The sequence below is a fragment of the Hibiscus syriacus genome, unplaced genomic scaffold (assembly GCF_006381635.1).
Source record: "Hibiscus syriacus cultivar Baekdansim isolate YM2019G1 unplaced genomic scaffold, ASM638163v2 tig00110890_pilon, whole genome shotgun sequence".
Classification (NCBI taxonomy): domain Eukaryota; kingdom Viridiplantae; phylum Streptophyta; class Magnoliopsida; order Malvales; family Malvaceae; genus Hibiscus; species Hibiscus syriacus.
In genome coordinates, this window is record NW_024062900.1 from 16,634,486 (window position 1) to 16,647,585 (window position 13,100).

Sequence of the window (13,100 nt, forward strand, 5' to 3'; positions counted from 1 at the left end):
GTTCTTTGAGTTATCTGATCTGGTTAGACAGAACCAATCATTGAATTTGGAAGAATAATGTGCTCAATAGCATCTTCTGGAAGTATTCTTTGAGTTATCTGATCTGGTTTGGACAGAACCAATCATTGAGTTTGGAAGATGAATTTGTCAATAGCATCTTCTGGAAGTGTTCTTTGAGTTATCTGATCTGGTTTGGCAGAACCAATCATTGAATTTGGAAGATGAATTTGCCAATAGCATCTTCTGGAAGTGTTCTTTGAGTTATTTGATCTGGGTTGGTAGGAATTACAGAACCAATCATTGTAATTGAAAGATGAAATGCATGATCGTCTTCATTAAGAAGATTCTTTTCAAGCTTCTTCTGCTTCTTCCTTTTCAAAAATCATAGCCCAAGTTTTGCCTTTGCTTGTAATTGGGATCATTGCATAATGACTTCCTATCTTTTACCAGAAGAAGTGCATCAGCAGCCTTAGTCATTTAAGCAGCACATATAAAATTTGCCAATTCTGCAATTGATGAATCTGGACCACATTTCTCCAGGGCTATTAAAGTTTCAGCATCTGAGAATCCCATTTTTGTCAAGTATAACAGTTTATTCTCCTCATCAGAATCAGAATTCAAGATTTCTCGGTATCTGTGAAATCATCTTGAAAGGTCACTTCATAATTAGATGAGTTGTTATCAGAATCAACATGTTGCCTGAATGCAAGCTTTTCAAGAGCTTATACTATTGAGTTTTATTCTCAAGAGGTTTTGTGACATAATATCTACATCTACATTTGTCAAATATGATAGATTCTCTGATTTGAAGAAGAAAGATCTATTGGGTTTTTACAATTGAAGAAATACTCAATTCACCAATCTGAAATCAAATAAATTAACATTCATGCATCATATTTAGGCATTTTCAAAAATAGATGCATTTTCATTCATTTTTATTCTTGTTGAATTTTTAACAGGAATTTCAAAGATTTTAGCAAAGATTCAAATCTATCATTTGATAGATTAGCTTTTCCAGAAAAGGTTCATAATGAGAAGAACTCATCTGAAGAAGGAAGAAGAAGTTCATAATGAGAAGAATTTGTTCAACCTTTTACCTGAATTCATCAAATTGATGGATTATTTTTTTCAGAGAAAGTTCATAATGAGAAGAACTCATCTGAAGAAGGAAGAAGAAGTTCATAATAAGAAGAATTTGTTCAACCTTTTGGTTTGAATTCATCATTTGATGGATCAACATTGCCGGGTAGAGTTCATAATGAGAAGAACTCATCATCTGAAGAAGGAAGAAGAAGTTCATAATAAGAAGAATTTGTTCAACCTTTTGGTTTGAATTCATCATTTGATGGATCAACATTGCCAGGAAGAGTTCATAATGAGAAGAACTCGTCATCTGTAGAAGGAAGAAGAAGTTCATAATGAGAAAAATTTGTTCAACCTTTTATCTGAATTCATCACTGGATGGATTATTTTTTCCAGAGAAAGTTCATAATGAGAAGAACTCATCTAAAGAAGGAAGAAGAAGTTCATAATGAGAAGAACTTGTTCAACTTTTTGGTTTGAATTCATCATTTGATGGATCAACATTGCCAGGAAGAATTCATAATGAGAAGAACTCATCTGAAGAAGAAAGAAGAAGTTCATAATAAGAAGAACTTGTTCAACTTTTTGCATAATTCTATCACAGAAGGAGATAGATTAGCATCAGCCTTTCTAGAGAAAGTTCATAATGAGAAGAACTCATCAAGAGCTTATTCAACCTTTTGAATGACTCTATCACAGAAAGGAGGTCATCATCATCCCCAGCAGAAAGTTCATAATAAGAAGAACTCATCTGGAGAGAGAGAAGAATTTATTCAATATATCCATTATGATCAAAGTAAAGCCAAATGGATAAAAAAATTTATTATCTTTTCATCTTTGCCCTATTCTTGTTAACACAAGAATGAGCAAAGAGGGGCAGCTGAAGATACTAATTTTTTATCCATATTATTATTATTATTATTATTATTATTATTATTATTATTATTATTATCATTATTATTATTATTATTAAATATATATTAAATATATATAAATAATTAATTACAAGCCAATTACAAATGGACCGGCCCAGTTACAAACAAACCAGAACCGGTCCAGAACAAACCAGAAACCCTAAACATTTGGGGGTTTCAGTTAGGGTTTCCTAACCCTAATCTAGCCGGCCGCCTCATCACAGCCGTTGGATCTGAGAGATCCAACGGTCCTCAGATATGCCAGAAGAAACCCTAGGGTATCATTACCCTAGGGCCACGCGGCGCCGCCCCAGTTTCCAATCACCGCTGCCGACACTCTTTCACCGCCTCCGCCGCTGCCACGTCTCAAATGAAGACTCCAGAAGACCAGATGCCCTCCACACGCCATGGCTACGGGGTGAGTCACCACTGGTAGTCCGGTGACTCACCGAGACCCCATCTTCGGACCGGTCCGATGACCACACCGGTGGTGGCTATAAAAGCCACCACCCCAACCTGAAAGAAAAAAAAACAGACACGGAGACAGAGAAAAAAGAGAGAGACAGAACCGGAGAAAGAAAAAAACAGAGAAGGAGAAAAGAAAAAAACTACTAACCAACGATCTCAGTCAAACATCCCACAACCAGAAACAAAAAAAGAAGGAAAAAGGAAGAAGAGAAACTTACCGAGGAAGCCCCGACCACCGGATCTCACCGGAACCTTCGAAACACCGAAGGTACTTTTGTAGATTCGCTCCGATTGGGAGCTTTTTAGGAGAAAATACCACCGGAACCGTCCTTAGGACGGTCCGATCTATCTATTAGTGTAAAAATAAATTTTTCCGGCCACCGGATGCGGTGGCCGGCGGTGACAGTCACGACGGCAGACGGTTGCCGTCCGGTGACCGGCTTCCCTCCGATGAGGGAAGCTAGAGAGAAGGCAGAGAACAAATTTGTTCTCTCTGTTAGAGAGAGAACAGGGAAAATGAAATGAGAAGCTGGCCCTACGGGCCAGCCGGTTTGGGTTATAAATACCCTCTCCCAAACGACGTCGTTTCGGGGAGGGTATTTCTGTAATTTCACAAAGGGTAAATCCCATACGAAGCCATTCCAATTTGTAATTTTTACATTCTAGTCACTAAATCGATTTTATAATACTTTTAATTTGATCTCGAAATTTTAATTTTATTTATTTTAGTCCTTCATATTAAAATAATATATTTAGGATAAATAACAGATTTAATCCCTTAATTTTGATAAATAATATTTTAATCCCTAGTTAATATTTTTAATTTATTTTATTATAATATTCGAATTTTAGATAATTTTATTTTAGTCACTAAATTATGAAATAAGAAAATAGCTTGATTAATCCCTGTAATTTTGATTAATTATGAATTAGGTTTGTCAATTTTAATTTCACTATATTTTAGTCATTTATTTTAAGTATTTTTATTGCTTTTAAATATATATTTAGAATTATATTCTTTTACTTGTTTATATATTTAAATGTTGTTATAAGTATATAATAAATAAATATTTATTTTAAATAAATTATTTTAATATTTAGTTTTCAATATCAAAGAACAGGACAGTCTTAAAACAACTGGATGTCCTATTCAGATATTTTAAAATTAAACAATATTATTTAAATTAATATCAAAGAAAAGAGCTGTCTTAAGGCACCTAGAAGTTCTTTTCTGATATTTTTAAATAAATAAATATTTTTTATATAATTTTGAAATAATAGGATTATAAATTAAATATATTTTTGAATTTTAATAATAGAGACAATTTATAATTAAAAAGTACCAATTTTTTGGCGTTGTAGGGGTGCTAATCCTTCCCTAAACGTAACCGACCACGAATCCCTTTTTATAAAAAAAAAAAGAACGAATTTTTGGTTATAAAACGCAGATGTTCATTTTTTTTAAAATGGATGTTTTTTAAAACTCTTTTTAAAAAAAAAAATAATTTTTAGGTATTCGACCTACCTGATCCAAAAGGCCGATGGCGACTCACAAATTATTTTCAAAATTATTTATTCACATCAATTTCCCCGTCAAATAAATATTTCGTGCCCGGACGAAAACCGATTACGACACAGATGAGTGAAGTTCAGAAGATCCAATACCCTAACAGCTGTACATAAACAGAAGATATCATGCAAAATAAAGAGCTGATAATTTTTTTTTACCGGGGATCAATGGAGGCAAACATTTGTAACAATCTTTGAAAATAATATGTATTAAAATGAGAAGTCACGGCCGCAGTTTGTCTCCATCTAGCTGATTAAGACTAACTTCGTAGATAATTTACAAGAAAGCCAGAGAAGATATCGTAAGATCATTTTTGAATAAAGGGTATACGCATTACTCTTTTCCATTAGCTAGGATCCCACGTTCTGCTGGTTTCATCATCACACACTTCCTCCTTTTCGGTCAATATCACAAGTACTTTTAACATTACATTTCTTTCTTGCTTGCTTATAGTTCTCTCCACCAATTTTAGGGTACCCAAAAAGGCCCAATATAAATTACTGCAAGGTGTTTACCGGTTTCTTATGGGAAGAAACTCGAAATGAACAGGAACAATAAACCCCAATTAAATACTCACTTATTATACCCTCGACATCAAACATATAGTTCACGAGGCTGGTGTATATGACTCACTTTGCATAAAACAAGACTACATCAAACAAATTTCCAGGCTTATCGGACTATAAGAATTCAAGCCAAATAGAGATAAAAGCAGTCTTTACTATTTGTTTTTAAAAATAATGCGAGAGTTTTCAAGTAAAAATCATCAATGAAAAAGCACATGTGAAGGACAACCTTTATAGAACACACTGGAAAGTCGAAACCTACATCTTCGTCAGCCTGACTATATAATGTTCACATGAAACAAGATAGATATCGAAATACTTAAAAAGGATAAAATAAGTAATAAACCTATACAATTACCCTAATATGAAGGGCATCTTAACACCAAAACTATTCTACTCTGTACCAATACCATCCATTTTATCCGAACTAAATGTAAAGGCAATTGATTATAGTTACAACACCATCCTAATACTAATCAAAGCAAGAATCCATCACTAAACAAGGAAAATAAAATGAGTAAACACCATAGATCTATTTTAAACAAAACAAACAATATATAATCAAACTAAAACTGACCATCTTGAGGACTGCTATAGTTGACATAACCATAACCAAGGGACCTCCGAGTCGACAAATCCTTGCAAACCCTAACGGTAAGAATTGAACCCTGTTAAGATTTAAATATTTTATTTCATATTTATTAATATTCATTGAAAGTTGTAGTTGTTGGTGGGTTTGAATGAGTCTTTAGGGATTTGTTATTTAGTGGAGTTAGTGTCTTAGTTGGTGTTATTTTATAGGAGTAATGGTCAGTGTGTTATGATGTAAAGCCTATTTATAGGCCTATTCTTTTCTTTTATCAGTATGAAAAAGTTTGCTTTTCTTTTTCAACACGTCTTTTAGTTTTTTTCTTCACTTTGTAACAATGTTCTCTTTTTTTTCCTCAACTCTGTATCAGTGGTATCCGAGCAGGTTAACTTGATGGCTTCCGATAATTTTGTGCAGCCAACCATTCCACGCTTTGATGGTCACTATGATCATTAGAGCATGCTCGTGGAGAATTTTTTGAGGTCCAAAAAATATTGGACAGTTGTTGTTTCTGGAGTAGCAGAACCAGTAGAAGGTGTTGTGCTGACAGATACTCAGAAAACATAGTTGGAAGGGAGAAAACTAAAAGATTTGAAGGGAAAAATTACCTTTTTCAGGCAATTAGTCGTCCCATCTTGGGAACAATTCTTAGCAAAGAAACTTCCAAAGATATTTGGGATTTCATGAAGAAAAAACATCAAGGCTCTGCTAGAGTGAAGCGTGCACAACTTCAAGCTTTGAGAAGAGATTTTGAGACTCTACAAATGAAGGATGGAGAATATGTTACCAGCTACTGTGCCAGGACTATGGAGATCAGCAACAAAATGCGATTTCATGGTGAGAAGATGGAAGTTGTCACCATTGTGGAGAAAATATTGCGTTCCCTGACACCAACTTTTGATTATGTTGTGCGTTCAATTGAAGAATCGAAAGACATAGATGCATTTTCTCTTGATGAATTACATAGCTCCTTTCTGATCCATGAAAAGAAGATGAATCGAAGTTCAACTTCAGAGGAGCAAGCTTTGAAGGCTTCTACCTCTACTCATTTCTTAAACTCTAGAGGAAGGGAAGGGGAGCTCGGGGAAATAGAGATGGCAACAGGTATTTCAAATCCAATGATGATTAATTTTCGAGCAAAGGTAGGGGACGAGATCAACGTTTTGACAAATCCAAGGTAGAGTTCTTTAGATGTCATAAATTTGGACATTATCGTTCTGAATGTTATACTAAGCTGCCTAATGACAAAGAAAAGGAAGAGCAATCAAATTTTTTTGAAAAGAAGGAAGTAGAAACTTTGTTAATGGCTACTCAAGCTAATCAGGAATGTGAGTATGATGTTTGGTATGTGGATATGGGCTGCAGTAACCACATGTGTGGAAGTAAGTCTTCTTTTTCTTATTTAAATTAAGGTTTTCATTCTACAGTAAGTTTTGGTGATTATTCCAATGTGAAGGTGATGGGAAAGGGTGATATTGAGATAAGAACCAAGAATGGCTTTGTTGAAATAATTTATAATGTCTTTTATGTTCCTGACTTAAAAAGTAATTTGTTAAGTGTTGGTCAATTGCAAGAAAAGGGTTATGTAATCACTATTTAAAAGGGTGTTTGTGAGATTTATGATCCCACTAGAGGAGCTATTGTTGTTGTGAAAATGAGTTCAAACAGGTTGTTTCCATTGAAGATTGAAAGTGTGCAATCTTGTTTGGTAACTAAAGTAAATGATCCTTCTTGGTTGTGTCATTTTCGTTATGGCCACTTGAGTTTTGGTGGATTGAAAACCCTCCAACAGAAAAATATGATGATAGGTCTTCCTTAGATTAGTATTCCTTCCCAAGTTTGTGAAGAATGTGTTGTTGGCAAACAACATCGTTCTCAATTTCCCAAAAGGAAGTCATGGCGAGCAAAAGGAGTATTGGAGCTAATTCATTATGATATTTGTGGCCCGATAACACCACTTTCTAATGGAGGTAAAAGATACTTAATTACCTTCATTGATGATTATACTTGAAAATTTTGAGTTTATTTTTCACAGAAAAAATCAGACGCTTTTTGTGCATTTAAAAGCTTTAAGGCCCGTGTGGAAAATGAAACAGAAAAGACCATTAAGACCCTTCAAACAGATCATGGTGGAGAATATTGCTCAACAGAATTTGAAAGTTTTTGTGAAGTTCATGGCATTCGAAGAGAGTTGACAGCTGCTTATACACCACAACAAAGTGGTGTATCAGAGAGGAAAAACATAACCATCCTCAATATGGTGAGAAGCTTGTTGGCAAGAGGAATATTTCCAAAATCTTTTTGGCCTGAAGCGGTAAATTTGAGCATTCACATCTTGAACAGAAGTCCTACATTTGTTGTTCAAAATATGACACCCGAGGAGGCTTGGAGTGGAAGGAGACCAGCTGTATATTATTTTAAAATTTTTTGGATGCATCACTTATGCACATATCTCGGATGAGAAAAGGAAGAAACTTGATGATAAGGAGGGAAAATGTGTTTTTCTTGGTGTTAGTGAAATATCCAAAGCATATAAATTGTTTAATCCACTAACCCAGAAGATTGTGACCAGTAGAGACATTGTCTTTGATGAGGAAAACACTTGGGATTGGAATGAGCACGAACCAACTCAAGTTCTTTTGGACAATGATTTTGAAAGCGAACCAACTCCAACAACCTATATGCCTGAAAATTCATTAGAAGCAACTCCAACAACTTCTGAAATTTTGCTAACAGCAGTAGAAGCTACTAATGCAGCAATTTGATCTCTTCCTCGTATTCTAAAAAGGCCCGTATGGATGAAAGACTATGAGGTAACTGATATTGAAGATCCAATCACTCATTTTGCTTTATTTTCAGATTGTGATCCTACAACCTTTGAAAATGTTGTCAAAGAAGAAAAATTAAGGAAGGCGATGGATGATGAAATTGATGCCATTGAAAGAAATAATACTTGGGAGCTGATTGATCTTCCGAAAGGGTACAAAACCATTGGTGTAAAGTTCGCTTCAAAAAAAACTAAAGGAAAATGATGAAGTTGACAAGTGTAAGGCACGTTTGGTACCTAAGGGATATAAGCAAGAATATGGGATCGATTGTACATAAGTTTTTGCTCTCGTTGCAAGACATGATACAATCAGATTGGTGATTGCATTGGCGGCACATAACTCATGGCTTATTTTCTAGCTAGATGTCAAATCGGCATTCTTGCATGGAAACTTGGAGGAACATGTATTTGTAGAACAACCTCTTAGTTATATTAAGATCGAAAATGAGCATAAAGTGTATAGATTAAAGAAAGCTCTTTATGGCTTAAAACAAGCTCCACGAGCTTGGTATAGTCGCATTGAGACTTATTTTTTAAAAGAAGATTATTGAGTTAATCGATTGATGGAAATGGCCAAGAGGGGGGTGAATTGGCAATTAAAATTTTGGTGGAAGCTTTTGCAGAAAATTGAAAATATTTGCACAACGATTTAGAGTGGTTCAACTTTTTCAACCAAAGTCTACGTCCACTACCTTAGCTATCCACACTAAGGATTTTCCAATAAATTCACTAATTTGTTCTTTCTTTTTGAGGACAAAGAGTAACCTTACAACTCCCTCAAGAATTATACCCCAAATTCTTGAGCACACTCTTTTTCAAAGAGAAATACACAAATTTGCAAACTTACAAGGAAAACCTCACAAGGTAAGATGTTTGCACAATTCTAGAACAAGAAAATAACACTAAAAAATAATTACAAATGAGCACAAATGGTGTTCTTGAAAGAAAAATGAATATTGAAAGGAAGATTGGCTTGATTTGCACAAACTTGGTGTTTGATGCTTTCTCTCTTGTTTCTCTATGATTTCTTATTGATCAAAGGCTTCAGAACTTGTTTAAATCCACCTTGAATCACTTCTGAACGTTGGGGATCATTAATGAAGTTATTGGAGCCATTTAAGTATGAAAACAATTAATACAACAGCTTGTAGCGTGAGGGGAATCAGTAACCCTAATGGGGAATCGGTTCCCTAGTTGTAAAATTCAAATATTTCGACCGTTGAACAGTGGGGGAAATCGGTTCCCTCCGAGCATACTGGAATTCTCGGAGCCAAACCATTCAGGGGGAATCGGTACCCCCCTTGGGGGGGGAAATCGGTTCCCTCTGAGCAATCTGAAATTTTTAGCTTTAAAATGGTTCAAAATATTTTGTAAAATCGTTTTGAAATTATTTTAAGATTAAAACTTAATTTAACACTTGAGTAAGGATTTAAAATGAACTTTGAAATACTTTGAGTAATATTTTGATATTCGATTTAATATATCGAATATGCTTAGAAAAATCATTTTCAAAATTTAAATTCTTTTAATTTAATTTGTTATATCGAAACATCAAAATGTTTTCAACAAAGATTTTCACAAATGTCCATATGAGCACACACTTTTTGTTAAAATTGGAGATAAGGGGAAACCGCTCATTGTTTGCTTATATGTAGATGATATTATATTTATTGGAAATGATGGTGTCATGTTTAAAGAATTCAAGAAATCTATGGTGATTGAATTTGAAATGTTTAACCTTGGAATGATGCATTACTTCCTTGGCATAGAAGTAGTGCAATCAGCTAATGAGATCTTTATTTCTCAAAAGAAGTATGTGCAAGATATTTTGGATAGGTTTCAAATGAAGGATTGCAATTCTGTAAGCACTCCAACTGAGTTTGGCTTGAAGCTAAACAAAGATCATGAAGGGAAGAAGGTGTACAACACACTTTACAAGCAAATTATTGGCAGTTTGATGTATTTAACTACAACAAGACCAGACATAATATATTTTGTGAGCTTAATAAGTAGGCATATGGAGAATCCAACATAAATGCATTTATTAGCTGCCAAGAGAATCCTTCGTTACTTGCAAGGAACTAGAGATTTTGGGTTGTTCTACAAGAAGGGTGAAAAGTTAGAACTGTTCGGGTTTACTGACAGTGATTATGCAGGAGATCAAGATGATAGAAGGAGCACTTCGGGCTATGTTTTTATGTTAGGCACAAGGGCTATTTCGTGGTCTTCTAAGAAGAAACAAATTGTCACCTTGTCAACTACAGAAGCTGAATTTACTGCTGTTACAGCTTGTGCTTGTCAAGCTATCTGGTTGAGAAAAATTCTTGAAGAGCTACAGTTCAAGCAAGTGGAAACTACTACAGTTTTTTGTGATAACAACTCAGTAATCAAACTCTCCAAAAATCATGTGCTACATGAAAGAAGCAAGCATATCGATGTGAAATATTATTTTTTAAGAGATCTCTGCAATGATGGAGCAATCAAACTGGTTTATTGTCGAAGTAAAGACCAAGTTGCAGATATACAGACCAAGCCTCTCAAGTTGGGTACATTTGTGAAATTATGTGGTCTACTTGGAGTTTGTTCACGTGCTGCTCTAAAGGAGGATTTTGCATAAGGGTAATTCTTTCTTTTAAACTGATATCTGCAGATTTCAGTTTAAGGGAAGGTGTTAAGATTTAAATATTTTGTTTCATATTTATTAATATTCATTGAAAGTTGTAGTTGTTGGTGGGTTTGACCGAGTCTTTAGAAATTTGTTATTTGGTGGAATTAGTGTCTTAGTTGATGTTTATTTTATAGGAGTAGTGATCAGTGTGTTATGATGTAAAACCTATTTATAAGCCCCTTCTTTTCTTTTATCAATATGAAAAAGTTTTCTTTTCCTTTTCAACACGTCTTTTAGTTTTTTTCTTCACTTTGTACCGTGTTATCTTTTTGCTTTTCCTCTACTTTGTATCAGATCTGAGCAAAGTACTCAAAAAGCTGAGTTTCCATTATACTTGGATCCAGATCCCCAACATAAAGCGACGTCGGTACGAACTGGTTGTTCCCTCTTCCAGCTCCATTTTAACACTAGGGGTGTGCATTATCGGATATCGGATATTATCCGATCCGAATTTTTGGATATCCGAAAATTTCGGATACCTAAAGTAATGATCCGTATCCGATCCGAAAAAATCGGATATCCGAAATTTCGGATCGGATATCCGAATATCCGGATCCGGATCTGAATCCGATTTTGTTTTTTGCAAAAAATTCAAAAACAATTAACATAAATCAAGGCGTATGTGGTGATACTCATCAGATTCTCTAAACCAAACTTATTATCAATATGGTGAACATACCTATGCTGATCATTCCATGATATTTTACTATAATTATTGTTTTCCTATGTGGTTTCCTGCAGATGCTTAAGGAAGAGGTTGATAATTTACCCTTGTTCTGCAATTTAAACCATTTGAGAATAGGAAGCAAGCAAGCAACGAAGTTGAATGATCCAGACCTCTATCACTATGCAGTGTTTTTTCTGACAATGTCCTCGCTTGTGTAGTGTTTATTAACTCCACAATTTCATCTGCAAAGGTAAGATGCCTTTGCCAACTTTCATTATTTTCTCTGTTAATTTTCAATAAATTTCAATATTTTATTTTATTTTGTTAAACATATTTGCTTATATAGAGTGTTTGTCATTAAAAAACAGTCACATAGTAGAATTGTGAGTGATAAATCACGCTAGGAAGCTTTGTGTGCTGTGGTTTTACATTTCTGGACAATAAATGATACACTTGGAATTTATAATGAATTAATGGATTGAGCTTTTCTAAAGTTGCCAAGGAGTTCTTTATCCTTTCCTTTATACAATAAGCTTATCCTAACTTGCCATTAGATCAATTTCCCCTCGAAAAAGACAATACACTTATGTCATTACTTTGATGAATTAGCTACAGTTAACTCAGGATTGGCCCCATGATTTACCTGTTAATGGATGAAATATACCCTGGTTAACTAATACCTGGTTATGCAGGAGCCGGAGAAAATTGTTTTTCATGTGGTAACCGATTACCTAAACCTCCCAGCAATTTCGATGTGGTTTTTATTAAATCCTCCTGGAAAAGCTACAATCCATTTTCAGAGTGTAGAAAGTTTTGATTGGTTGTCTACCAAGTATAATTCAACATTGAAGGAACAAAAGTCCTATGATCCAAGATTTACTTCAGCCCTCAACTATCTGCGGTTCTATCTGCCAGACATCTTTCCAGCACTGAATAAGATTGTTCTTTTCGATCACGATGTGGTAGTGCAAAGAGATTTAACTGAAATTTGGAGTGTTGACATGAAGGGCAAAGTAAACGCAGCAGTGGAAACTTGTACGGAAAGTGAAGCTTCATTTCGTACTATGCATATGTTATTGAACTTCTCAGACCCATTTTTGGCGAAGAGGTTTAATCCGAAAATAGCCTGAAGCTCCACAACTCCTCCCAACCCACAACAGCTCTTTATCGAAAATAGCCCAAAAAAAATTTCGGATTTTCGGATAATCCGAAAATTATTTTTTACCTATCCGTATTTGATCCGATAATCCGAAAAAAATTTCGGATACCCGATCCAAACTATCCGAAAATTAAAAAACGGATCGAATATCCGATTTTTCGGATCGGATCAACGGATCGGATCGGATTTTTTTGCACATTCCTAGTTAACACTCCCATTTTGCCCCTGAGTTTGAACCTAAACCATGTCTCTCTCGAAGAACAACTAAAACCAACACACACAAAACCTTTTTTTCAAAGTTTTTCTATTTTTTGGGTTTTTTCTTCCCTCTCCTCTTGTTATTAACCAATAAAACCTAGAGAGATAATAAACAAAACAAACTAAAATCCCAAGTGCTTCGATAAACCTTGCTAAAGAACCAAACTTTCTTTCCTTAATGGAGGAGAGGGAAGGGAAGGAAGAAGAAACCGGGTATTTACCGCCGGTCGAGTAGATGCAGCAGCGCGTGAGAAAATAAGTTGAGGGAAAAAAAAGGATAGGTTTCTGAAGGAGTAGTAGCAGCTGCAACACACAACTGTAAAGAAGGGGT

The 13,100-nt window shown here is 34.8% G+C and overlaps 2 long non-coding RNA genes across 2 annotated transcripts; one reads left to right on the forward strand and one right to left on the reverse strand.

The window, feature by feature from the left end:
• The first annotated feature begins 565 nt into the window (after positions 1-565).
• Positions 566-12,946, forward strand: LOC120144870. Its single transcript, XR_005518077.1, has 4 exons — positions 566-577; positions 2,943-2,960; positions 10,381-10,386; positions 12,811-12,946. It is a non-coding gene; the product is annotated as an uncharacterized LOC120144870 (long non-coding RNA).
• LOC120144869 lies at positions 12,798-13,100 on the reverse strand. Its single transcript, XR_005518076.1, has 2 exons — positions 12,936-13,100; positions 12,798-12,833 (listed from the first exon to the last, which is right to left on the reverse strand). It is a non-coding gene; the product is annotated as an uncharacterized LOC120144869 (long non-coding RNA).